We start from the raw sequence: 27,216 nt of genomic DNA on the forward strand, positions 1-27,216 counted from the left end.
ACAATCAGAAAAGACAGAATTGAAGGAGATGAGAGAAGAGATTTCCCACGAGAAGAGTCTAACTAAGAAATTATATAGTTACATTTTAAAGATGTTATCTCATCGAGAAATTAGAGCGTATGAATGTTCAGATTGCTTATCATCTGGAAGTCTTTACTCCAAATCCAGAAGAATCATTTGGGTGAGTGTAGGTCTTGCTGCAACACGAAATCGAGTACTTAAATCTGAACAAGAATTTGAATATTTAGCTGAAAAAGAGCCAGAAAGTATGTGTATTGTAGTGTATTGGTTCGTAATACTTCCTATTCCAACTGTTGAAAGATCCCTCTCATTTTATTCATTCTACTTTGACTTTGTAAGAAGAACCATCTCTTCTGAGAATCCTGTCAAATAGAAGGAAGATCACCATAACAATAGCAATGGACTCATCTTCCAGCTATTCTTCAGAAGGAGATTTAATTCCTGAAGTGCCCCCAAAGAAGAGGAAAGAAGCTCTAATTTGGAAGTTAAGGGCAAAAAAAGGTTAATGCTCCGTTAGTAACCTGTAAAATTTGCCAAACAACTTTTTGAAGGGGTGATCCACCTAAAAAATACTCCTTTGCCACACCAAATGTAGTGCAACACGTAAACAACTTGCACCCCATCAACTTTGCTTGAGCTGCAACAAAAATCTTGATTTTGGTAAACTTAAACTTCTATGCATTTATTGCGATGAACTTTTGTGTTACTTGGAACAGTCTATCAACCTCATAAAAAACAGGAAACAGGAGCATCACTATTCTTCACATTAATCATTAGACATTGATCGAGCTAGGCCTGGGGTGGACTGGGCGCGGGCGCCGCCGCGACCGCGCCTATGATGGCCTGGCTGGGCGGCAGTAGCAGTGACTCCACGTAAAGTGTCTTGAGTCCTCCTCCGCTCGAGCAAACAGTTCGTAGTTCAATCGACAACAACAGTCTGTCTGTCACCGCGCAGAGGCAGGCCCAGAATCGGATCTCCAATGAGTGACCACTTGTAATCATTCTCGTAGCGCGCCCTGTGCTCTGATTTGACACTGAGAGAGTGATTGCACCATACCTTGTACTGCTAATCATACTCAGCGTGTACCTGTGCATGCGCTACAAATACGATTTGCCGTTACACGTCGCACCAAAGCTTCCGTGTGACATCATGTATGGCACCGTGTACGCGAAAGGCGCCAATGTTTTTAATTGTTTAAAAACATATATTTATATATTTAATGTACATATTAAGGATAGAAATTATCTGGGATAATTATAAAAATATTTTTTTTAATTTTTAAGAATCGTATATTTCTTTTAAAATCAATTACACAAATCGCGGTGGAATGTCATGCGTACTCGCATCGTAAGAGTACCATAAGCGCACCATAAGCGCACGCAAAGCCATGTGACTTTAAAAGAAGAGATTTGATTGGTTCTTAACACTTCCTATTCCAACTGTTGAAAATTCCATCACATTTTAATCATTCTACTTTGACTTTCTAAGAAGCATCTCTTCTGAGAATCTTGTCAAATAGAAGGAAGATCACCATAATAACAGCAATGGACTCATCTTCCAACTATTCTTCAGAGGGAGATTTAATTCTTGAAGAACCTAAAAAGAAGAAGAAAGAAGCTCTATTTTTTTTCCTGAAAAGCAAAACAAGATTAAGGCTCCAAAAGTAACCTACACAATTTGCCAAACAATTCTTTCAAGGGGTGATGTATCTGAAAAATACTCCTTTGGCACAGCAAATATGGTGCGACACGTGAAGACCTTCCACCCCAACAACTTTGCTCGAGCTGCAACACGGATGTTGCAGGACAACCTACCTGCTACTGCACCAAGCACATCAACTGCTGCAGCAGCATTTTCACACCCACAAATTGATGCTGATTTTGGTGAAGTTAACATTCTATGCATTTATTGCGATGAACTTGTCTTACGGGGAACAATCTATCCACCTGATAAAATGCAGAAAGCAGGAGCATCGATATTCTCGACATTAGTTTTTTTGACATTATCTTATAATTAGTATCAACTACCTCAGCCAAAAGCAGTAGTAAATGTGCACACTTGCTGCCCATCTTGGCCGGAGTTATCAATTATTCTTCAATTTCATATTCTGATTCAAAGTCAAGGTCCTTTATCGAGCCTTTTTGTTGTAGCTACTAACCCAGCCGAAGGTTAATGCTCCAAAAGTAATCTGTAAACTCTTTCAGGGAGTGATCCATCCAACAAATACTTCTTTGGAACAGCAAATGTAATGTAATGTAATGTATGTGGTCCTGTAAAGCGCACTGCTGCCCCGAGGCGTCGTGGCGCTGTAGACCACTGGGGAACCCGTCCTGGCTATCCCTGTTAGATGTTCCCTACTCGGTATCTCGAAGGTGAAACCAGGCATCCCCGGCATCCCCGGCGAATGTGGGGGGCTGTTGTAGAGATTAGGCAAGCTAATGCCCAGAGTTGCCGAGTGTGATCCCTGGTTAGAGTAGGCACCGAGGCGAGAATTATTGAGTCCGCTGATCCTGGTCCACGACCCTGTCGCGTCGGGAATTGAACCCTGGTCCCGGGCTGTTCTCTGCTTCCGGGTCTGCCGCCTCTAACCAGTGAGCCACACCAATGTAATGTAGTGTGACACGTCAAGAACTTGCACCCCAACAACTTTGCTAGAGCTGCAACACAAAGATTGCAGGACAACCCACTTGCAGATGCACCTAGCACATTAACTACTGCAATAGTACATTTGGCAAGCAGTCCATACTCACATATTGATCTTAATTTTGGTAAACTTAAATTTCTATGCATTTATTGTGATGAACTTTTGTGTCACGTGAAACAGTCTATCAACCTCATAGAAAACAGGAAACAGGAGCATCGCTGTCCTCAACATTAGCATTTTTTTGTGCTTTTTTGTTGTAACAACTACCCCGGCCGAAGGCAGTGGGAAATTTGCACACTTGCGGCCTTTCTTGGCTGGAATGATCAATTATTGTTCAATTTCATATTCTAATTCAAAGTCAAGGCCCTTTATCGAGCCTGTTTCATGTAGATTCTACCCTGGCAGAAGGCAGTGGTAAATTTGCACACTTGTTGCCTTTCTTCACTGCAGTTATCAACTACTATTTAATTTCATATTCCTATTCAAAGTGCAGGCCCTTTATCGAGCCTTTTTGATGTATCAATTACCCCGGCCGAAGGCAGTGGGAAATTTGCACACTTGCTGCCTTTCTTGATTGAGGTTATCAATTATCGTTCAAGTTCATATTCTAATTCAAAATCAAGGCCCTTTATTGAGCCTTTTTCATGTAGATACTACCCCGGCAGAAGGCAGTGGAAAATTTACACACTTGCAGCCTTTCTTAATTTTTAACATTATTCATCTTCCACTCAATCAACACATTATCTACACATACACAAACCTACTCGCTGCCTTTCTTGGCTATGGTTATCAACTATTCTTCTATTTCATATCCGTATTCAAAGTGCAGGCCCTTTATCGAATCTTTTTTGTTGTAACTACCCCGGCGGAAGGCAGTAAGAAATGTGCACACTTACTACCTTTCTTGGCTGGGGTTATCAATTATTCTTGAATTTCATATTCTGATACAAAGTCAAGGCCCTTTAAAGAGCCTTTGTTTTGTAGCTACTACCCCAGCCAAAGGCAGGAGGAAATTTGCACACTTGCTGCCTTTCTTGGCTGGGGTTATCAATTATTTTTCAATTTCATATTCTGATTCAAAGTCAAGGCCCTTTATCAAACCTTTTTGTTGTAACTACTTCCTCGGCTAAAGGCAGTGGGCAATTATTCTTGTTGTAACACAAATTCAAAGTGCAGGCCCTATATTCAGCCTTCTTGGTAACTACTTCCCGTAAATAGCAGTGGGTAATTTCCACACTGGCATCCTTTCTTGCGACGCACAGTCTGTATAATGAGCTGGTTGTCCAAAAATATACTACCCTGATAAGGCAGTGGTTACTTTGCGCGTCTACAGCCTTTCTTACTTTTAACCTTATTCATCTTCCATTCAATAAACACATCATCCACACATACACACACTTACGTGCTGCCTTTCTTGGCTGGGGTTATCAATTACTCTTCAATTTCATATTCTGATTCAAAGTCAAGGCCCTTTATTGAGCCTTTTTCATGTAGATACTACCCCAACAGAAGGCAGTGAAAAATGTGCGCACTTGCTGCCTTTCTTCGCAGGGGTTAACAATTATTGTTCAATTTCATATTCTGATTCAAAGTCATGGCTCTTTATCAAGCCTTTTTCGTGTAGCTACTACCCCGGCCGAAGGCAGTGGGAAATTTGCGCACTTGCTACCTTTCTTGGCTGGGGTTATCAATTATTGTTTACATTATTCATCTTCCACTCAATAAACACATCATCCACACATATACACACCTACTTGCTGCCTTTTTTGACTGGGGTTATAAAGTATTCTTGATTTTCATATTCTGATTCAAAGTGAAGGCCCTTTATGAAGCCTTTTTGTTATAGCTACTACCTCGGCCAAACACAACACGACATGGCAGGACTATGAAAAGCATCTAAATCTACAGCACTACATGCCAAAAAGAAATGCTTACTGTGTAAATGACATTTTTCATCTGTAAGATATAACATCTGTCAATAGAAAAGAAACATGTTCTCAGTGAAGTGAAAAGAGTTTTTGTGATATATTGAAACTATTTTCCCAACTTCTTTACTGTTGTTACAGTGTTTCTGCTCCTCACGTTCAATAATTTAAGCTACACTGCAACTATTTTCACAACTTCATTACTGTAATATCAAGATTTATGGTGCTCACATAAAATATTTTGTGATTCCTTGAAACTATTTTTAAAACTTGTTTACTATAATATCATTCTTTCAACTGCTTTCATACAACATTTTTGGATACATTGTAACTATTCTAAAAAATTCTTTACTGTAATGTCAGTGTTTGAGGTGGTAACAGAAAATAAATGTGATACATTGTGCTGTGTGGCTCACTACAATATTAAAACAAAAGTCGGATAGTGTTTGCTGGTAGTGTAGAGATACAGACTGGGGTATTGAAAGTATAAAACACAAGTTTGATGGTGCATGGAAGAGTGCATACATAGTCTATAGGGGTTAGAAGCAGTCCCTGCCCTAAGGCCCACTTTCAATAATGATTACTGTAGTACTAGCTGAATGATTACAATGCTGCAAGAAGACTGTCTCAAACCATTATTATTATATAATAATACATGTTTTCTTGTAATATCTCATAATTTAATAGAGCTTTTAAAATAATTTCATCATGTATTTCATTTTCCTGATGATCAATTTCAAAAGTCATATGGTCATACTCGATGTCAAATATATATATATATATATATATATATATATATATATATATATAAATATCTCAGATACATAGACGATATCTTTATAGTATGGCAGGGTGATGAGAAAGAAGTTACTACATTAATTGAGGAAATTAACAACAATTCCCTTAACTTGAAGCTTACTTCCCAAATCAATGCCAAGCAGATTGAATTTCTTGATGTTAAAATCTATATTGATAAATTCAACAGAGTGCAAACTACTTTGCACACAAAGCCCACCGCGGGTAACACTACCTTGCATGCCTCAAGTCTTCACCCAAAACACACTATTCACAGCAGTCCTTTTGGTGAAATCATACGGCTCAATAGAATTTGTCGTTCCACTGATGACTTTGATAGATGTGTTAAGGAATTACGAGACAGGTTAAAAAACCAAGGCTATTCTGACGCTATGTTTGAGCAGGCTTTGGCTAAAGGCAATTTAAGAACAAGGACCAGTCTCTTCGCGTCTGATACTTTCAGCAGTGAGGTTATTACATCTACACCCGAAACAATCGATTGACAAAACGATTGCCCTAGATTTATAACGGCCTTCAGTGATCAAGAAGCCAAAATTAGACAAATCATTAATAAGAACTGGTCTATTGTACTCACAGACAATATATTATGGCACATGTTACCTAACAAACCATTAGTAACCTTTTGCAGAGCCCGCAGCATGGGAGCCAGCTTGGATGTCAGCAGTCCGGAACTGAAGCATAAGGCAAACTAGTTGCAACCTGCAGACGGGTTTCGCAAATGCTCCAGTTGTCGGGCTGCAAGTTTGGCATAAATAAAACTCATTATCGTACCCCTCTTAATTGTACTGAAATTCCCATCACAGGCAATTACACATGCAAAACGGAATTTGCTGTTTATGTCCTGACTACACTATATAGGCAGTACTAAACAACAGGTGCACATCAGGATCTTGCAGCATCTCTGTGCTATTATGCATAGTGATCCTGCCTATCCGGTGGCTCGCCACTTTCTAAGTAAACATAATAAGGATGTTAATTGCTTGACTTACTACGTAGTGGCAGCGGCACCAAAATTATTAAGGGGAGGTAATAGAGAGCTGAAATTGAGACAACTGGAATCCAATATTATCCTCGAGTTGACAGTGAGTGGCCGAATGGTCTTAATAATACAGAGGATTTACATAAATTCTTGTGATGTATATTATCTGGGTTCCATTTTCTAGCTTTCTTGTTTTCCAATTTCTCTAAATGTGCCCCGAACCCCAAGGTAGTCAGGTTCCCTGTGGGGATATTTTGTGTTTGTGATCAACTTGGTAATGCTTAATTTTGGAAATTCTGTTTCATATTGGCTAGTCAGGTTCCCTGTTAGTCATTATTATGTATTTAACAGCGCTACAGTTTCCTTCTGTGTACATATATGTGTATATATATATATATTATTCTGGTTTTTATCAGATTTTGGTATATATGGTTTTATACACAAGGTGTTTTACTCACTTTTTTATCATGATAAATTATTTAACCATTTTTGTAATGTTTTAAAATTAGCTTTCATCAAACCAAATGTGGCTCTGCATTTCCCTGATTGTTAATATGGCATTTATGCATTACAATTACAGGTTGATTTTATCATGCACTACAGCACTTTATCCCACTTTATTTGCACATGTAATACAATTTTCCGCACTTTAGACATTGACTAAGTGTCACTATAGTAGCACCATAAGTTCTCCTGTTTTGCCCTACCATCCTATGGTACTGTTGACATACACAATGTGCAAAAACATCTTTTTGTATCATGCAATAATAGAACGCCGTGGCACCGTTATTAGAAATAAGGATTTATCCTGGTATTATAATATGGTATTATTTTATAATCATGTTTCTGATTTCTATGTTAATATATATTAATATATGTTTAACTTTTATGTTCCGTTATTTATGGCGTATTTTGCACATAATATGATATATGCACAGTATGTTTTCCATGTCTATGGTCATATGACCACTTTGGAGGCGGGCTACAAGAGGGTCACTAGCATTATAAAAAGCAAAAAGTTACATTTGGTCTTTTGCATGTGAACAAGGGCTGTTCCAGCCCGAAACGCGTCTTGCCCTTCTACCCAGCTGGGAATGCAATTAAGAAACCTGTAATTTATCCTGGTGGTCCGTCTCCTGCTTGCTTCGCCGATCCGAGCTGGGATTGGAGGTGGTGTTTGGAGTTTTCGCGCTCCACCAGGGTCAGTTCAACAAAACCTTTTTTTTTTTAAAGCGGCGTGGATGACCCAATTAATCCTTTTCCCTGACGTGTTTCAATGCTAACAAGCATCTTAATCATAGGGCGGCAGTTGGTAAAACATGGGACGGACCTCCACATTCTTTCCCCCATGTGGCATTCACTTTCCAGTAAGTAACATGCCAGGAAGTAGAAGTCACGATTCCTCTATTCCGGTATAGTCAAAATTTACCAACGTTGTTTTCCTGTCGATTTCAATACATTAGTAGAAAACCACTATGGATGACACACCTGAGGTCAATGAAAACATGAGCAAGCAGTAGGGCGGTGTGGAAAGCCAGCATGACTGTGTGAGCACGAATGCCTATGAAAAAGAAGGCAGTGAACTTCAAAATGCGTCGGCATCAGGACTACAAAGGTCGGGGAAGAACTGAGCATTCTACAATAAACAAAGGATGTTACCTTCCGTTGTGGAGTGCGCCTTCAAGCTCTGGGGGAATTTGGGAAACCATTAATCACGGTGTCTCTGTCCATGGAAGGCTGCACCACCTCCTAAAAGAACAGAGGACTGCAGGATGGAACTACTCCTACCCGAATGCAGACACAGCGGAAAATTCAAAAGAGAGCTCAATGTTATTCTGAGGCCCACTGGAGGGCTTAATTTGTCCTGCTAAATCCTGAAAAGTACACAGAAACCCACCAGAGGGAGTATATGAAAGGCAGAAGGACTACACATCCCAGCATGCCTCAATCAGTAGAAAACCACTATGGATGACACACCTGAGGTCAATGAAAACATGTGCATGCAGCAGGGCGGTGTGGAAAGCCAGCATGACTGTGTGAGCATGAATGCCTATGAAAAAGAAGGCAGTGAACTTCGAAAGGCGTCGGCATCAGGACTACAAAGGTCGGGGCAGAACTGAGCTTTCTACAATTAACAAAGGTTGTTACCTGTCCGTTGTGGAGTGCGCCTTCAAGCTCTGGGGGAATTTGGGAAACCATTAATCACGGTGTCTCCGTCCGTGGAAGGCTGCACCACCTCCTCCTAAAAGAACAGAGGACTGCAGGATGGAACTACTCCTACCAGAATGCAGACACAGCGGAAAATTCAAAAGAGAGCTCAATTTTATTCTGAGGCCCACTGGAGGGCTTAATCTGTCCTGCTAAATCGTGAAAAGTACACAGAAACCCACCAGAGGGAGTATATGAAAGGCAGAAGGACTACATATCCCAGCGTGCATCAATCAGTAGATAACCACTATGGATGACACACCTGAGGTCAATGAAAACATGAGCACACAGGAGGGCGGTGTGGAAAGCCAGCATGACTGTGTGAGCACAAATGCCTATGAAAAAGAAGGCAGTGAACTTCGAAACGCGTCGGCATTAGGACTACAAAGGTCGGGGCAGAACTGAGCTTTCTACAATAAACAAAGGTTGTTACCTGTCCGTTGTGGAGTGCGCCTTCAAGCTCTGGGGGAATTTGGGAAACTATATATATATATATATATATATATATATATATATATATATATATATATATATATAGATATATATATATATATGTAGATATATATATATATATATATATATATCTTGGAAATGAAGCAACAATATTTTGTACTTGAGTGTATATTATTTTGAAAACAGGAGACAGAGAGCAACACGCCCAGTGACAGCCTAGTGCAGTTTGGAAGAGCTGGAACGAGGAAGCCATTGTGTGCGTGGAAGGCTCCCGTGTCAAGCACAGAACAGATCCAAGACAACCGGCAGGTGAGGAGGTGTGCTGTGTCCGGCCTCGTAATTATCTAAAATCTATGTAAATAATTACACATGATATAGCGAGTGCGTGGGACATGTAATTTAAAATCAAACCGCTGCCATTTCCGCTGCAACATAAAGGAACAGAGAAAGTGCGGCAGCAGACGTTTTCTCGGATGAGACAGCGCAGCCGGCAATCACTAACAAAACGGCTGGTGCAAGTAACAGTAATGAAGGAACAGGCTTAAGGGACAAATATAAGGCACTAGAGAAACTCATACGCCGGGAAACAGCGAAATGGTGGGAGTCAAAATCTCTAAGAAGATATCTTGATGTCGGTCGTATACCGAGGGGGCTGAGGATAATGATTGCCCCCAGCTACGACACACCAAATCCCAAGCTAATGGCGGAATGGGCACAATGTAATTTGGACTCCTCGCGTAACCTAGTTGAATTGCTGGTGAAATATGCGAAGAGTGATAGAGAGGAGCTATTGCCCAAAATTGAAAGTTTGAAGAATGAGATTCAGGCCATGAAGGACCCACAAGATCAAAAAACTAATCTAAATTATGAAATGGAACGAAAACTGGAAAAGGAAGAAGACAAAATAAAAACACGTAAAGCCTACAAGTTCAGGCGGGACAAAGAGGATTATGAAAATGGAAAGATTTTCACTTTCTCGAGAAAGTTTGACACAATACGTAAGTCAGCGGCAAAGAAAAATCAAGGAGGCGCTAGCAAACCGTCAACGCCAGCCGAGGAATCGGAAACCGAGACTTCCTCATTATCAGGAGCCAGTGTCACAACGGAAAATGGCTCAGGAGCGGAAGGTGATGACGGAACTGAGAATATGGTGAAATTAACAATGGCGGAGGAGTTAGAATATGTGAGGCTAAGTCGGCGGGACACACTTCGCTCAAGCACTATGCAATTGGCAAAAAACGGCGCACAAAGAGGAGGAGGGCAAGGAGGACTGCCAACAAACAACGCGCCAAAATGAGGAGGTTGGGGCAGGGGGTCATGGAAAAACAAGAAATCAAAGTAAGTGATCATACAACCCCGCATTTAAATGCGAACACAATCATAAACTTAGCGCAAATAAATTTAACAGCAGCAGAGACCCAACTTTTATCCTTAGGCTTGTCATATTGCCCTGAGTCGAACTTCCAATATACCAGGACCAGAGCGGATGTGTATCAGTACATAAGAAAACTAAAATTGCGCAAATATCATGAACAAATGAAATCAAAGAATACAACAAGCACTGAGCCTGCCGAGGTAACGGTTTTACCCAACTTAGCCGCAGGTGAACATGAACTACTATCTGATCTACAATCCATTGTTAATTTGCCTACAAGTTCAATAGATGGTATCCCCTCTCAGGAAATGCGGGGAACCCAAAGGAGATTTTTATACATAAGCACTCAGGAGATGACTAATATCGGAAATAAGAAACCTGATACTCCTTTCAAGAGGAAGTTGAAGTTCGTGCCCATTATGGCAAAGGATAGTATAGACGTGTTTAATGACATTGTAACATCTCAAATAAAGAAATTGAATACTAAAATACACGAGACAAAGAGGAAAGTGACAAATCAAGTAAGGAGCTATGGGGCACTAATGGAAAACTTGAAAAAACAAAACAACATAGTAATAAGAAATTCGGACAAAAGGGGGAAATATAGTGTTGTGGACCCTAGCAGACTATTTAGCCGAAACAGAAATGCAACTCAATGATATCCAGTGCTACCATCATAGCACCCCTCTTCGCTACAAACAAATGCAAGATGAACTGTGTGGTATATTACTGGCCTGGAAGAGTAAGGGATTATTGAATTTGGAAGAGTTCAAATTCTTAAAGAAAGATTTCCCTAAAACACCGGTCATATATTTCATACCGAAAATCCATAAAAACAGAGAAAAAACGCCCTGACGTCCTATCATCGCGGCCTGTGACGGACCCATTGAAAATTTGTCTAAATATATAGACTTTTTTCTTCAGGAGCACGTCCAGAAGTTAGATTTGTATGTAAGAGACACGGGGGATTTTCTATCAAAGATTGAAAAGGTGGATTGGAAGGAGGGGTAGCTACCTATTACTCTTGACGTTACTTTCTTGTGTTGTTTTTTAACTAATTGTGGGAATCATGTCCTAATTTAAAAAGACAGAATTTGCTAATTTGTCCATAGGTACTGTATTACAAGTTACTGTGAAATGAACTAATTAATACCGGACAAGGTTATAGGTATTATGAATATATATAAGCACATTTTGGTGAATTACTTATGTTTACACTTTTTTCATTTATGCACTTAAAAGCACTTTACACATATAATACACCAATAGGGTGAAGTAATGGGCTTTCCTTAAGTAGAAGCCCAACACAGAAAATTTAAAGACAAAAAAATGTATTGGGGGAATCATTCAGTGAGTCCGAGGGTAAATGGCCGCAGTTATAGGTTCTTGTAATAGGATGGCCTATACGAAAAAGCATTTATGCAAATATTGTGTGAAACAATATATTTTACAAATATTATTATACACCCATATCTTTTAACTAAATGGTTAGTGTGGGTTGAAAAAGTATTTTACAATCATTGTGGGCCATAAAGGTATTTTACATATACATTTTTTACCCGGACGTTACAAATGTGATATTTTAAAAGTGTATTTTACAAAAATCAAGCTGATACCCCACCCTCTTTCTGGTTTATGAGTATAAATGACAGAGATCTTACAGTAGTGTAGATCATTAATATGGCATGACGATTTGGGTTTATCCTAATGTGTCCTGGTTGGTTCATCCTCTATTGTATGATGACTTCCCTGTTTTTAACCCGGCTGGGTAATCTTCAATGCTTTCCAATTAAAGCACGTTTTGACAAAAAGTAAATTGATGTGGGACTTACTTTATGACTGCCCACAACTCTGATTCAAGCCTAATTCTTTTAGGTTCACGCTCTCTCTCACATCTGGAGCCTCCTGGCCCACTACGTGTCCTAGACGGTGCCACGCGACCCGGTGTGGCTTTTTAGGTAATATGTTGCGACTGTTACAGCCTTTTTAAGTGATAGTATGTAATATTCCCCATACTGAATAGTATGCTTTGACTCATAGGTGCCCTCCTTCACCACCTTGGCATCCTACCCCCACTTGTCCTGATGAAGACCCCGCAGTAGGGCATGAATCAGCCTACGTCTCTGTGGTCAAAACGTCGACACGCCCACTTCCATTCCTACCCATCAACAACAGATCATTTTTGGCTGTGTTAGATTGTAATGGGATAGGAATATTCAATTGTATGAAATACTTGAATGGCAATGTATATATGTCAGTGTGGTACTTAATTCTAAATGTACATGAGACCACTTGTAAATTATTTTGAAACTTATCTAAACTTCTGCACTACCCTGATCACACTCCCTTCCCTCACCTGTCCTTCTTTCCCATGCCCCTCCTCCTTTGGGCAATAAGAATAAGTTTATTACTTTGTTTGTTAAATGTACTGGCAACTGATCTGCCATTGAGGATGTGTATTAAATAACATCTCTAAGAGTAATTTTTCCAGAAAGTGTTTTTTCATGTGAACTGTGATTCTGTGCTCTTAACATTGTTTCAACTGTGAGGATCTTGGTGGCGTTTAAGAAATAAAATTCAAGCACCAAACTGGGTCTGTCTAGTCTTGAATGCGAATCCGGCTGGAAGTTGCAACTGGAGCGAGTCTTGTCGAAATATATATATTTCAGCGTGATCAAGGGCAACTCGCCTGAAACGCGTAGCTGCTGGTCCCTGAAGAGGTTGCAAATAAAATGTCATCTTTGCTGACTTTTGTGGTCCGTCTCCCTCGTCTGCAAGCGTGCGCTGCTGTGGCTTGAAACGCTGTGAGAGCCGAGGAAGAGCTGTTTTTTCATATATATATATATATATAAAGAGGAGAAAATAAAGCGCGCTGGTTGCATTTTTCACTGAAGGCGCTGTGGTGTGACCTCCCGAGTGCAGGCTATTTGGACAACAAACATTTTTCACGGCTGCCAGCCGTGGGGAGGAGCACCGTCGCAAGCTGGGGGAGACAAACAAACCGGCATGCGAACTTGCAGCTCAGAACCCTCTGAATTGAGAAAGCACATCGCCATGCAAACTAAACTGGCTGTTTTAATTCCTCTACCTACAAAGGTAAATTACTGAAATTTTATTGACAAGCAACATGAATGAACCTACTAAGGATTTGATGATAGCACACCTAAAGACACGATATCCCAGAATTCAACAGCAACACCCACTGTGGGCGTGAACATCAACGTGTCAATAAAGCAAACAAAACCAGGTGTGCCTTTCACTTAGCTGCTTGTGCCCAAGAAGAAGGGATTGTTATCCTGAAACGCGTCGGCAAGCATCACTAAATAAAGAGGAGAAAATAAAGCGAGCTGGTTGCATTTTTCACTGAAGGCAGGCTATTTGGACAACATATATACATATACATATATATATATATATATATATATATATATATATATATATATATATATATATATATATATATATATATATATATATATATATATTACCTACTGGCGGTCGCCAGTAGGTATATATAGTTAGGATTTTTTCTCTATGGGACTTTTGAAAATTCTATGTCTAATAACTTTGGCGTTTGTGGACGGAATCGGCTGAAATTTTCAGGAATATGGCACATTTTGTTTCTGAGCAGCCCCTGGAAATTTGGGGGGGTTTCATCAAGGGGGGGGGCCGAGAAAAAAGGGGGGTCCCAAAACGTGTTTTTCCCATTCATTTTTCCATAGGGCGGTTGGCCTCACTTTTAGCTCGAACGGCTGAATGGATTTGCACGAAACTTGGCAAAATTGTAGGGACTGTTAGCCCGATGTGCCTTTGCTAGGTCTCAATATATGTGCTCCAGTGGATTTTGAGAAATTAACATTTTAAAAACAGATATATCTGTGACAGCGTCCCGGGTAGCGCTCCGGTTCGCGTACTTTTCGCGTAACGGAACTTTGCGAAGCGAAGCTGATTGGCTCTCCGGTGTCTGTCAACATTCTAAACAGTCCGGAACGGCCGCCATCTTGTCTCTCGGTAGGATCGAGAGACAAGAGGATGAGAAAAACGAAGGGGGAATTTAATGAAAGGGGGCAAGGTAGACCCCTCTTGACCCCCTAGGAATGATGTTGGAGTTATTAAAGGGTCCTGTGGGGCAAATAAAAAAAAATAGATTTTTCGCGGTAGAAGCGCTTCTCGGTTCGCGAACCGGGTCGGGAACCGGTAGCGAAACGGGAATTCGCCATTTTGTGTTTCGTTTTAATTAAATTACAAGATGGAGGAAAAACAATGTGGGAAATGGGTATAAGGGGGTACGGGAGACGTATCCTGACCCCCTATGTTTTCTGAGGGTGGCTGAGGATGCTCATATATGTTGATACATGTCTTCCAGCGGCTGCGCGTGAGTGGATTTTTTTTTTTGCTGCGTGACGTCTGTTAACGTTCGATTCAAAGGAAATCAGGAAGTGTTGACCGCCATTTTGTCACTGCGAGTAAATATATTGTTAAAAATACTTGTTATAAATTAATCCATATTGATAAACATTGTCTGCGCCATCTTGCCTTTTTTCCAATGCCACACTTTTGTCGTGCACTGCAGCCATTTTAAATGCCTTGACCAGACCCACTCTCTGCACGCCGCCGATCCTCAGCATGGCTCCCCACCCTCGCAAGCATCTCCCCCACGCTCTGGTCACCCCCGCTCTCTCTCCCATGCATGGGCCAATAACTCCCCCCATCTGCGCTGCTCTTCCCTGAGAATCACACCCTGTGCCCGCCCGACACCTCCCTTTCACCCTATTCACTACCGCACCCTCTGACACTCCTCTTCCTCTGTGTCCGATTGTCCAGGCCGGTCCCAGGCTATCACCTAGCCCTGCGGATGTAGTTTATGACCCCGACTGTAAAGAATCACCCCTCTTCAAAGGAGTTACAGTAGATCAAGGCCCCCACCCCATGAGATCCGTCACACCACACGCGTTCCTACTATCTGATAACGATCCTGTATTGTGATTGGGGAGGGGATTCTCACTGTAAGGGTGTGTGGGACCGAGCCTGAAGCGGAAGATTCCAGGGATGCCTTTTTGTACATCAAAGTCTTCACAATTATGTGTCACATTAAAAATATATAGCACTCCAACAAAGTAGTAGGATTATAACACTTTTATAACTTATAAATATATACAACGCTCCAACAAAGTAAACACGTTAAAAAAACATTTTAAACAACTATTTACATGGCAGCCTGCTGCAACATCCATCTCAAAGCATTCACCGTCCGCTTGATACTGTCCTTTCCCCTCCTTCCTCGGAGTAGCAACAATGGGCTGCTCTGGTCTGTCTTTTAGTCGGCTTTGCTTAGCCTACAAAATCCGTCGGCCTGTGAGGTAGCGTCAGTAGCGTACCATTGTGCGAATAGGCCGAAGGCAGCACAATGCGCCGAGATCTGGACGGCACCCAGGTGGTGTCCAGCAAGTTGCCGCACTGGTCTGGCCATCCTACAATGCTGCGCCGAAAAACAGCGTGGGGCGCCCCGGGGGGGGGGGGGAGGCGGCGCGAACGGGCCTCCCCCGCCTCCCCAGGTGGAGGATCCTCAGCTGCAGTGGGGCGCCCCTTGGCGTTTCAGTCGCCATCCAGCTGAATTGCGCCCGCTCTTGCGGCTACAGCGTCTCGCCCACCATTCAGTTGAATTGAGCCCACTCTTGCGGTGCAGCGATAGGCGGCTACCACAGGACTCTCAAAATGGTGGCCGGCTCTTCGGATTTGGGCCTGGTCCACTAAAATGGCCCTGGGACACATTTGAACTCGGACATTTGCCTGCTAGGGCATGGGTCCCATTCCCGAAAGCGTCCCCTCAGCCTTGAAGATTCTACAAAAGTCATCGGGGCCCCCGACTCCCGCAGGCTTCCGGTGGGTAACGGCTGCCATGATTGCTTGCGGAATGGCCACGACGGAGCCACGAGATGGTGGTGCTCTCATGCTGACGCCAGTTTCAGTCTGAAACATCCAGAAACACTGTAGACTACTAATTCGATGACTTCCGGTGGAGCCCCAACGTGACCCGGTAGGGAAGAACTTGCCCTCCCCTCTTTTGACTGATGGTTCTTGTTGCCTGTCCCCTCTGTTGTCATCTAACGGAACCTTTTTGGACTGCCGAGTGAGAAAAAAAAAGGTGGGGCTTTCATCATTTGGGAAAAAAAATGTTCCAATCCAATGAAAAGTGTTATTTTTAGGTCATATGATCAAGCCTTCCATCATTAGGAAACCAAAAGTAAAATGAACCAATGAAAAGTTTTATAAACAAGTCACATGACCTGTTATGCGGCTTTGGGCTATAAAAAGCCTACAACATCCGTTGGCCTGTGAGGCGGCGTCAGTAGCGGACCGATGTGCGAATAGGCTGAAGGCAGCACAACGCGCCAAGATTCGGATGGCACCGAGGTGGTGTCCAGCAAGTTGCCGCACTGGTGTGGCCATCCTACAATGCTGCGCCGAAAGACAGCATAGGGTGCCCGGGGGGGGGGGTGGGCAGGCGGCGCGAACGGGCCCCTCCCGCCTCCCCAGGTGGAGGCACCCCAGCTGCAGTGGGGCGCCCCTTGGCGTTTCACTCGCTATCCAGCTGAGTTGCGCCCGCACTTGCGGCTACAATAGGCCGAAGGCAGCACAACGCGCCGAGATCCGGGTGGCACCGAGGTGGTGTCCAGCAAGTTGCCGCACTGGTGTGGCCATCCTACAATGCTGCGCCGAAAGACGGCGTGGGGTGCCCCGGGGGGGGAGGCGGCGCGAACGGGCGTCTCCCGCCTCCCCAGGTGGAGGCTCCTCAGCTGCAGTGGGGCGCCCCTTGGCGTTTCACTCGCTATCCAGCTGAGTTGCGCCCGCACTTGCGGCTACAGTGCCTCACCCGCCATCCAGCCGAGTTTCGCTCGCTCTTGCGGCACAGTGCCTCACCCGCCATCCAGCTGAGTTCCGCCCACTCTTGCGGCACAGTGGCTCACCCTCCATCCAGCTGAGTTCCGCCCGCTCTTGCGGCACAGTGCCTCACCCACCATCCAGCTGAATTGCACCCGCTCTTGAGGCACAGTGCCTCACCCGCCATCCAGCTGAGTTGCGCCCGCTCTTGCGGCTACAGCGTCTCGCCCACCATCCAGCTGAATTGCGCCCACTCTTGCGGTGCAGGGATAGGCGGCTGCAACAGGACTCTCAAAATGGCGGCCGGCTCTTTGGATTTGGGCCTGGTCCACTAAAATGGCCCTGGGACACCTTGGAACTCGGACGCTTGCCTGCTAGGGCATGGGCCCTATTCCCGAAAGCGTCCCCTCTTTTGACTGATGGTTCTTGTTGCCTATCTCTTCTGTTGTCATTTACCGGAACCTTTTTTGACTGCTGAAAGGGGTTCTGGTCCGACCGCTGGTTGGTGGAGACATTTTGACTATATCCTGGACCTGCCCGGCCTCGCCCAAAATGGCGCCGGTATAAATGGGACTCGTAACTCCTTGTTGTGTACTGGTTGCCCAACCTTGATATCACGAGATACGTATGCAGTTTTGAAGCACATGGCGGGCGGGGACGAGTACTGATTGAACATTTGGACATCCCTATTGATATTAAGTTCTGATGTGTTATTGATTACTGTACTATTGAAAGTTCGAATTAACGTCACCCATGGTACTTGCCCGCAAATGTATATCTAGATAATTTTATTGTAACTGGCCCTGTCGTACTTTAATTATAAAATGTACGTCAACCGATTCCGCAACTGTTAGACACCTTAGTTCTTGCAACCTAATGGCCCGCCCGTTACGTTCTTCTACAGTGTAAATGTCCCCTCATCATATACGATTACAGTTTGCTCCGTGGCCGGCCCACGTGGTTATAGACCCGTATTTGTATACTGACATTTTCACAATAAAGGTTTTTAAAACAAAACATGGTAGTAGTACCTAGATTGGTAAGATTTGAATAATAGCCACTGTTTTCGAATCAGTAAAAGGCAAGTGAAATAAAGCAGCCCGATTACATGACGGTTAAAAGGTATAATACGCAGGAAAGCAGTAAAGATAAATGGTCAAGGGCTGTTGTGTTTTCCACTCCTGCAACATAAAGTGATCGATAAGAATCCGATATTCATGCCTATCAGCGACTAAGACAGCAGGTCGAGCCTCTTTTGTTCAACGGCTCCCTCATGGGACGAAGAAACGCCCTTTTTCTCGAAATAGGAATATTTTACTTGCAGGACAGTTGTAAATGTCCCGGGAAAATACATTAGCCTGGAACATTGTTAGTGATAAACTGTAAATGCATCTGGGTCCTTTGCTTTACAAGTCAGAGTGAGAAAAAAAAAGGTGGGGCTTTCATCATTTGGGAAAAAAAAATGTTCTAAACCAATGAAAAGTGTTATTTTTAGGTCATATGACCAAGCCTTCCATCATTGGAAAAACAAAAGTAAAATGAACCAATGAAAAGTTTTATTAACAAGTCACATGACCTGTTATGCTTACGTTACGTACGCGCTGCACGTTGCGCCCTGGATCGCTTCCGGGAAGCTGCGCCTCGCGCACCGAAGCACTTCCGGGTGTGCTAACGCGGCGCGTCATATGACGCATTACGCGACAACGCAGGTCCAGAATATAGTCAAAATGTCTCCACCAACCAGCGGTCAGAACAGAACCCCTTTCAGCAGTCCAAAAAGATCTGTTAAATGACAACAGAAGGGACAGGCAACAAGAACCTTCAGTCAAAGAGGGGAGGGCAAGTTCTTCTCTACCGGGTCACGTTGGGGCTCCACCGGAACTGATCGAATTGGTAGTCTACAGTGTTTCTGGATGTTTCAGATTGAAGCTGGCGTCAGCATGAGAGCACCCCGTGGCTACGTCGTGGCCATTCCGCGAGCAATCATGGCAGTCGCTCCCCACCGGAAGTCTGCGGGAGTCGGGGGTCCCGATGACTGTTGTAGAATCTTCAAGGCTGAGGGGACTCTTTTGGGAATGGGGCCCATGCCCTAGCAGTCAAGCGTCCGAGTTCCACGGTTGCCCAGAGCCATCCTTGCAGGCCAGGCCCAAGTCTGTGGAGCCGCCCGCCATTTCGTGAGCTCCGTAGCAGCCGCCTGTCGCTGTACCGCAAGATTGGGTGCAATTCCGTTGGATGGCGGGTGAGACGTTGTAATAGCAAGAGCAGGCGCAATTCAGCTGGCCGAGCGAGGCACTGTGTTGCAAGAGCGGGCGCAAGTCAGCTGGTCGAGTTAAGCGCTGGGGTGTAGCTGAGAAACCTCCACCGGGGGAGGCTCGTTCGCGCCGCCTCTCCCTTCTAGTGCACCCCACGCCGTCTCCTGGTGCAGGTATATGTGATGGTCGGACCAGGGCACCGCAGGACGTGTCTTCAGGTCAAACGGATTGTGGGACAAGGTCCAGAATTGAAGAGTCACTAAAAGGCAAAAAGTTCCGCCTGACCCCGGGAGCCGGCCGCCTATGTCGGGGGCGATCTTAGGCCACATCAGGGCAACAAGACTTGAGGAGGGGGTAGGAGAAATCCAGGGAATGGCGGCATGCATTTGGATCGATGTTGCAGCAGGCTGCCATGTAAATAGTTATTTAATAAAACTTTTTACCCTGTTACTTTGCTGGTGTGTTGTATATATTTATAATATTTGCATAGGGTTTGTCGTTATTTTGGGCGGGGTGGGCGGCGGAGCCGAGCTGTCTTGCAGCCATCATGGTGTCGAGCTCAGTTCCTCTCACTAGTTTCGTATTTCTTATGAGGGGTTGTTCCTAATGTTCTATTTTAGCAAGGTCAAAAAGAGATCCCATTAGTGGCCTACTGATTTTGCTTGATTCCTTTTGTTTTTTTTAACGATTTTTCACTATCTGCAAAGACTAAACAGAGTATTGCGACTCTGTGCTTCTTTATAAATCGAGAATGAACCAAAGAGAACCAATTCCAAAACAGTAAATGCTTGGATAACAATCAATCAAATGGAGAGGGGAGCAGGCACGACGGATTACAACGGGGGCAAAGGCCTGCGTTACCTACCCTTCACTATCTGCAAAGAGAGAATACTCCTAAAAGAAAAGAGGGGGGGGCAGCGTTCAAAGCACATCAGCGTGCATAAACACGAAAATGTTTTTACCTACCACGTACTTGACATTTTAAAGCTTTTGATATTTGCTATTAAAAAACCATTGAAATTCACTGAAAAAACCATAGGTTATAGACCATATATAGTTAGGAATTAGCATTTACAAAACCTTGCAAATTCAATGAAAAAACCATGGGTTATAGACCATATATAGGGGGTCATTAGGATCGCGGACGGACTCAAGTCCGTCCGCGACCCCAGAGCATGAGGGAACGTCCGCATGGGCTGCGGCGTTCCCTCTGTGCAGATTAGGATGTGACCGCCTGGGTGGCGGTCACATCCTCTATTTTAACATTGCGGCGGGTGGAGCTTCAAGCTGCACCCGCAGCAATGTTAAAAAAGCATGCACAGCATTTGCGTGCACAAAGAGGCAGGCACCGCGCGGTGCCTGCTGCATTGTGCACGCAAATGCAGGGGGGTACCATAGGTACCCCCCATGTGCACCCCCCACCCCCCACTACACCTAGGGGGCCCGCAATGGGCCCCCGCAGTGCAGTTACACATGCTTTTCCACGGCGGAAAAGCCGCCGCGGAAAAGCATGTTCCCAAGCACATCCTAATCTGGCTGACGGTGTCTGAGAGACACCGTCACCATTTTAGTGCTTTTCCGCCGCGGTTGTAAGCCAGCCGCGGCGGAAAAGCTGCGGACCTAAACCATGACCCACCAGCCATCCTAATGTGGCGGTGGGTCCTGGTGGGTCCGCAGAGGATTTTCGGCATCCTCCGGGCCGGTGGTGGCTTCCACCGGCCCGGTGGATGCGGAAAATCCTCCATCGTAATGACCCCTATAGTTAGGAATTAGCATTTACAAAACCTTATTTTACTCACACAAAACCATTGAAATTTCATATACAGTTAGTTCCACTAACTATATATCGCGCACCCGCAATCCACTGCTGATCATGTCACATATTACATCATTCATGACATGGTCAGTGACATCACTGATGACATCACTGATGACATCTCAAATGACATCACTGATGACATTACTGATGACATCTCAAATGACATCACTGATGACAACATCGAGTGACTGTATGTTTCTGTAAAGCTAAAATATGTCTTACATATTGAAGAATGAGTGGATGTATAAGTGTCTGGATGAAGGATTTAGTAGATGCATGACTGACTGTATGAGTGAGTGATTAAATGTGTCTCACTGAGTGCATGGGTTAGTGACTAAACTGTCTTAATTTGTGCATCATTATGTCTGTTGTTCTGTAAACTGCTGCATGTGTTGATCAGTAGCTATATGAGGAACTATATGGGTTATTGATTGGTTGCCCAAGTATTTGTATGGGAGACTGAGTGTGTGTGTGGGTGGCTGGGAGGTGTATGACTCTGTGCATAGATGTGTGAGCAGTTGATTCACTAGATGTATGGGTTCAAAAGTGCATGTGGAAACAGCTGAATGGGCGGTTGATTGTGTGCATGAGTGTATTGGTGAGTGAATGGATATCTCAGTGCTACATGTCAAAGTAAGTACATATGTAAAACACAGTACATGTGAGAGTTGACATATATAAATAACTGTGCATAAGAGCCAGTGAATGTGTGAGTGGCTGTATGGATCATTGTGAACTTGTATCAGTGATTGTATAAGAGAGTAAATATGTGTTAGAATATGTTTGAATAAGTAAGGTGTGTATAACTGTATAGTTGAGGAAATGGAGGTGTGATTGATTCTTTGCATGACTGACTAGGTGTGTGAGTAACTCCATGGATGAGTGACAATCTGTGAGTGTCTGTTTACACTGAGTGTATCTAAGGTTATATTAGAGTCTGAAGAGGTTCATCGTATTATCACATGAATGATGTCATCAGTGATGTGATCAGTGATGTCATTTGAGATGTCATCAGTGATGTGATCAGTGATGTCATTTGAGATGTCATCAGTGATGTCATCAGTGATGTCACTGACCATGTCATGAATGATGTAATATGTGACATGATCACCAGTGGATTGCGGCTGCGCGATATATAGTTAGTGGAACTAACTATATATGAAATTTCAATGGTTTTGTGTGAGTAAAATAAGGTTTTGTAAATGCTAATTCCTAACTATATATGGTCTATAACCCATGGTTTTTTCATTGAATTTTCAAGGTTTTGTAAATGCTAAATCCTAACTATATATGGTCTATAACCTATGGTTTTTTCAGTGAATATATATATATATATATATATATATATATATATATCTATCTATATATATATATATATATATATAATATATATTATATATATATATATATATATATATATATATATATATATATATATATATATATATATATATATATATATATATATATATTCACTAGAAAAAACCAAAGGTTACAGGGACGATAAAGTTCAGAAATATAATTTATTTTAAAATTAGGAATTCAAAGAAAAAACTAAAGGCCAAAGGGACGTTAAAGTAAGGCTGACATTTCACTTGTAAAAAGCCATAGAAATTGAGCAGATACAGTTAGCTGAGCTAACCATAACTTGCGCCCCCGCAATGCACTGCTTATGACCTCACATATTACATCACTCATGACATGGTCAGTGACATTCAATGATGACATCATCCGGTGACTGGGAGTGTTTCTAAAAAAAAATGCATATATATATATAAATATATATATATATATATATTTCACCAAAGGTGTCCAACTGCTTAGAAACGCACTCCACTCAGCGAGTCTGTTCAAGACATTTTATTGAAAACAGCGTTCTCATGCCTGTGTGTTCATTGTCTCTTGCCTGACTGGTTACGGAGCCTCCTGCTCCTTACTCATAGGCTTGTCCGCAGCACCATCGGCCATCTCCGTCTGTGAAACCCAAAGGCAGCATGCTTCTATTTCAGTGACTCCCAGTGGGTGTGGCCCTTCAATGGGCGTTTTCTTCTTCCAGGTGAGTCGCTAAGCATGTTGGGACTTGTGGTTTCTTTTCACGGCATGACTTCCCCATTGGTGGGATTCCGATTTCTCTGCAGCTTTAATTTTTCTGTTTTTAGCCCTCCAGTGGGCTCCAGGCATGTGAGCGCTGTCAATTTTCATAAACGCTGTAGTGCTGTCAACTGGCCCGACTTGGTTCGAGTCCCGGCAGATCCATCATTAATTTCGATGGCGGTGCAATTTCCTGCTGCTTGGACGTGCCGCATACAAACATTTCCCCAAAGGTGTCCAACTGCTTAGAAACGAACTCCACTCAGCGAGTCTGTTCAAGACATTTTATTGGAGGAAACAGCGTTCTCATGCCCGTGTGTTCATTGTCTCTTGCCTGACCGGTTTCGGAGCCTCCTGCTCCTTACTCATAGGCTTGTCCGCAGCACCATCGGCCATCTCCGTCTGTGAAACCCAAAGGCAGCATGCTTCTCCTGGTTCAGTGACTCTCAGTGGGTGTGGTCCTTCAATGGGCATTTTCTTCTTCCAGGTGAGTCGCTAAGCATGTTGGGACTTGTGGTTTCTTTTCACGGCATGACTTCCCCATTGGTGGGATTCCGATTTCTCTGCAGCTTTATTTTTTCTGTTTTTAGCCCTCCAGTGGGCTCCAGGCATGTGAGAGCTGTCAATTTTCATAAACGCTGTAGTGCTGTCAACTGGCCCGACTTGGTTCGAGTCCCGGCAGATCCATCATTAATTTCGATGGCGGTGCAATTTCCTGCGGCTTGGACGTATATCTATATATATATATATATATATATATATATATATATATATCAAAAAACACAATCCTGACACCAAACGTTTCTTTTCCAAAACAACCAGGAATGGACCACCACACAGTAAGTGTTTATCTTCAGTGCTTTGTTTATTCTTTCTACAGCATGACGCGTTTCGACCGGGCTGCCCCGGTCTTGATCACATGACATGGAGTAACCCAATGCGTGATTGAATACTGCTGCACTCATAATTAGCTCCTCCTGTTACACTCATAGAATTGGACAACAGACTATACAAAGAAAAATATTTGTGGCTAAATCCTAATATAACAAGCCATATCAAAAAATAAAAACATTTTCCCACAAGATGATCATATAATCATATTTGTGGTTGTTATATATTGGTTGTATCCTAAAAGGATAATAATCATGATTAAATGCATATCAGAGATACAGTATTACCAAAACATGGATATATCATGATATCCAGATTTCCACATACTATCTACAGTCTGAAGTCAAAGCAAAGAACTAAGTGCAAATAAGTGTAGTGAATTTTCAAAAAATGTGTGCCAACCAAAAATGAATACAATAAAAATGTATGCAATTCTACTATTAAATTCATAAGTAGCTAAAAAGTGAAGCAAATGTAAAGGACGCCAATAATTAGAATATTCTATATACAGTAAAGTGCTAATGCAATATCATATCCACAAACAGAGAATCAGGTAGACTTAATCGATAAGTTTTAAATATGTGCAAACAAATGGCTCAGAAATGGAGAACATTTTTGTGATCTAAATCATGTTCATGCTTAAATATATAAAACCCCTTGGAAAAATAGAGTATTTTTAATAAATACTAAAATCATGCAGAAACAACAATCTACCGGAACCCCACTCCTCACAGACACAGAATAAAAAACAGTAAAACCAGTAGAAATCCGATAAAAATGAAGATAAAATTCCAATGAAAAAGTCATTCATCCATAAAAAAGCATGTAACAAAAAATTCATCACAGTATAGGAAATAGCAGCATACTGATATATAAAATGGATATCATAAAAAATTGCATAAATCATCTCCAGTATTCAATCCATTAGACATTTTAGTGTCAAGTTGTAATATGTACTGCCTCTAGTTGTCACAACTTTTTTTCTTTATTGCCTCCTCTTAACGATTTAGGAACTGTGTCAATTCCAAAATACCTTAGATCATTCAAGTTATTTTAATGGACTAATTTAAAATGATGCGCCACAAAGTTACATTTGACTGGTTGTGCTGTCAAGTTTATTTTTTAGTTAATAATTAGTTTGAGTTAATCCACATTTTATTTTATAGTAAAATGTTTTAAATACATTTTAATAAGTATTATATTTAATTACTTTTCTCTATACTTTACCAAAGGAAGTAGTGCGCCCCTGTGGTAGAAAATTCTGCATATGTGTGAAAAGTTACTACCAGTAACTTTCACTCCAAAATCCTGTTTTAGCAGACTCGATCCCTATTATAAGGGTGTGCATACATGCAAGTCTGCATCTAATAGTAAATCTACACTTGGAAATTGTGAATAGCAAATAAGTGTCAAATTACTACAAGGTGTAGTAGCACATATACACATGAGTAAATCTATGCGTGTAAATTTTACTTATTAAATAGGAGTAAGTAACTTTGCATTTGTAATTCCAATCAAAGGAGTTTCGACCCGATTCTTAAGTCTACATCTAGAAGTAACTGTCCAAAATCCAAAAAAGTTGATTCTTACACTTGGGTTAGGAGTACAACTTTTCTTGAGTACATCGGCACAAGTAAACTTTGTGATTGAAGCCCAAGGTTTGGATTAAGGAAACTGTGAATCTCTGGGCCCTTAATGATAATTCAAATGTACCCTACAATTTGGCTGCCAAGAAAAGTAAGGCACACTACATCAATGATCTTATGATCTTCATACAACAGGTGAATAAGTTATGTTAAAAGCCTTAAAATGTACTACAGCCCTATTGGTACCTCTAACAGCAGTAGAAGAGAACAATGAGGAAAGCGATTTCATTAAACAGTACAGGGTAGGTTGCATACAAAACACAATGGCTTGCAAAGAACTCATCTATAATTAAAATTCATGCAACATTAGAACACTGGAATGTTCAGAGCTCCATTGAAGACAATGGAGTGCTCTGGGCTTCTAATGGGTGGTAGAAGTCGGGAGCATCACCATTCCAATGTTTGTTCACAGCTCTTGCTTAGGAAATACGGCTCATTTAACAAATACATTAACCTATATGTAAAACACAATTAATAACAATTTTGGTATGTAATAGATGTCAATACTAGGCCTGGGCGAAGCACTACGCTACGCTCGCGGAGTTTGCGAAGTTTGCGCAACTTCGCACTACGCGAGCTGCACGTAGCACAGTGCGAACACGCGTAGTGCAGCGTAGCGTAGTGCAGAGCTCATTTTTTGCTTGTTCGCGGTCCTGAACGTCATGTTCGCTACCGCGAGCAAGCAAAATGACATCCCAGCGAGATTCTCAACGAGGGGAGGTAAGGTTTCTCATTGTGAGTGGTTGCGCATGCTCGCGACTGCTCTCAATGAGAAACTACCAGTTCGCGTTGAGAAAGCTGCAGCTCGAGTAATAATCTACTCGAGCAGCAGAAAACTACAGCTCGCACTGTGCAAGATGCCGTTTTCAATGATTGCACGGTGCCGGATGCTTGTCCGCACTGTGCAATCATGGAAAACACTTCTTGCACAGTGCGAACATGCTACTACGCAGCTCGCGTAGTGCTATGTGAAGTTCGCATAGTGCAAAGTGCACTTCGCGTAGCTTCGCGTAGCTTCGCGTAGCTTCGCGTAGCGCTACTTCGCGAACTACGCCCACCCTTAGTCAATACCACAACACAAGTAATTCAAGTTTATATTTTATGTTCCCTAAATAGGGCTAGCGATGTAATGTCCTTCCTGTAACAGCCCCGTCTCTTTTGGGCCATCAGAGGAAGTTTTGCATCAATTAAGTCACCAGGGTCTCAATCAGGT

At 42.6% G+C, this 27,216-nt stretch overlaps 1 protein-coding gene across 1 annotated transcript in view; it reads right to left on the reverse strand.

The window, feature by feature from the left end:
* LOC147702336 (ATP-binding cassette sub-family A member 10-like) overlaps positions 1 to 27,216 on the reverse strand; it is a 1,673,715-nt gene that overhangs the window by 621,924 nt on the left and 1,024,575 nt on the right. The gene's annotated exons all lie outside the window — the stretch shown is intronic.

This window comes from Lissotriton vulgaris, chromosome 7 (genome assembly GCF_964263255.1).
Source record: "Lissotriton vulgaris chromosome 7, aLisVul1.2, whole genome shotgun sequence".
Lineage (NCBI taxonomy): Eukaryota > Metazoa > Chordata > Amphibia > Caudata > Salamandridae > Lissotriton > Lissotriton vulgaris.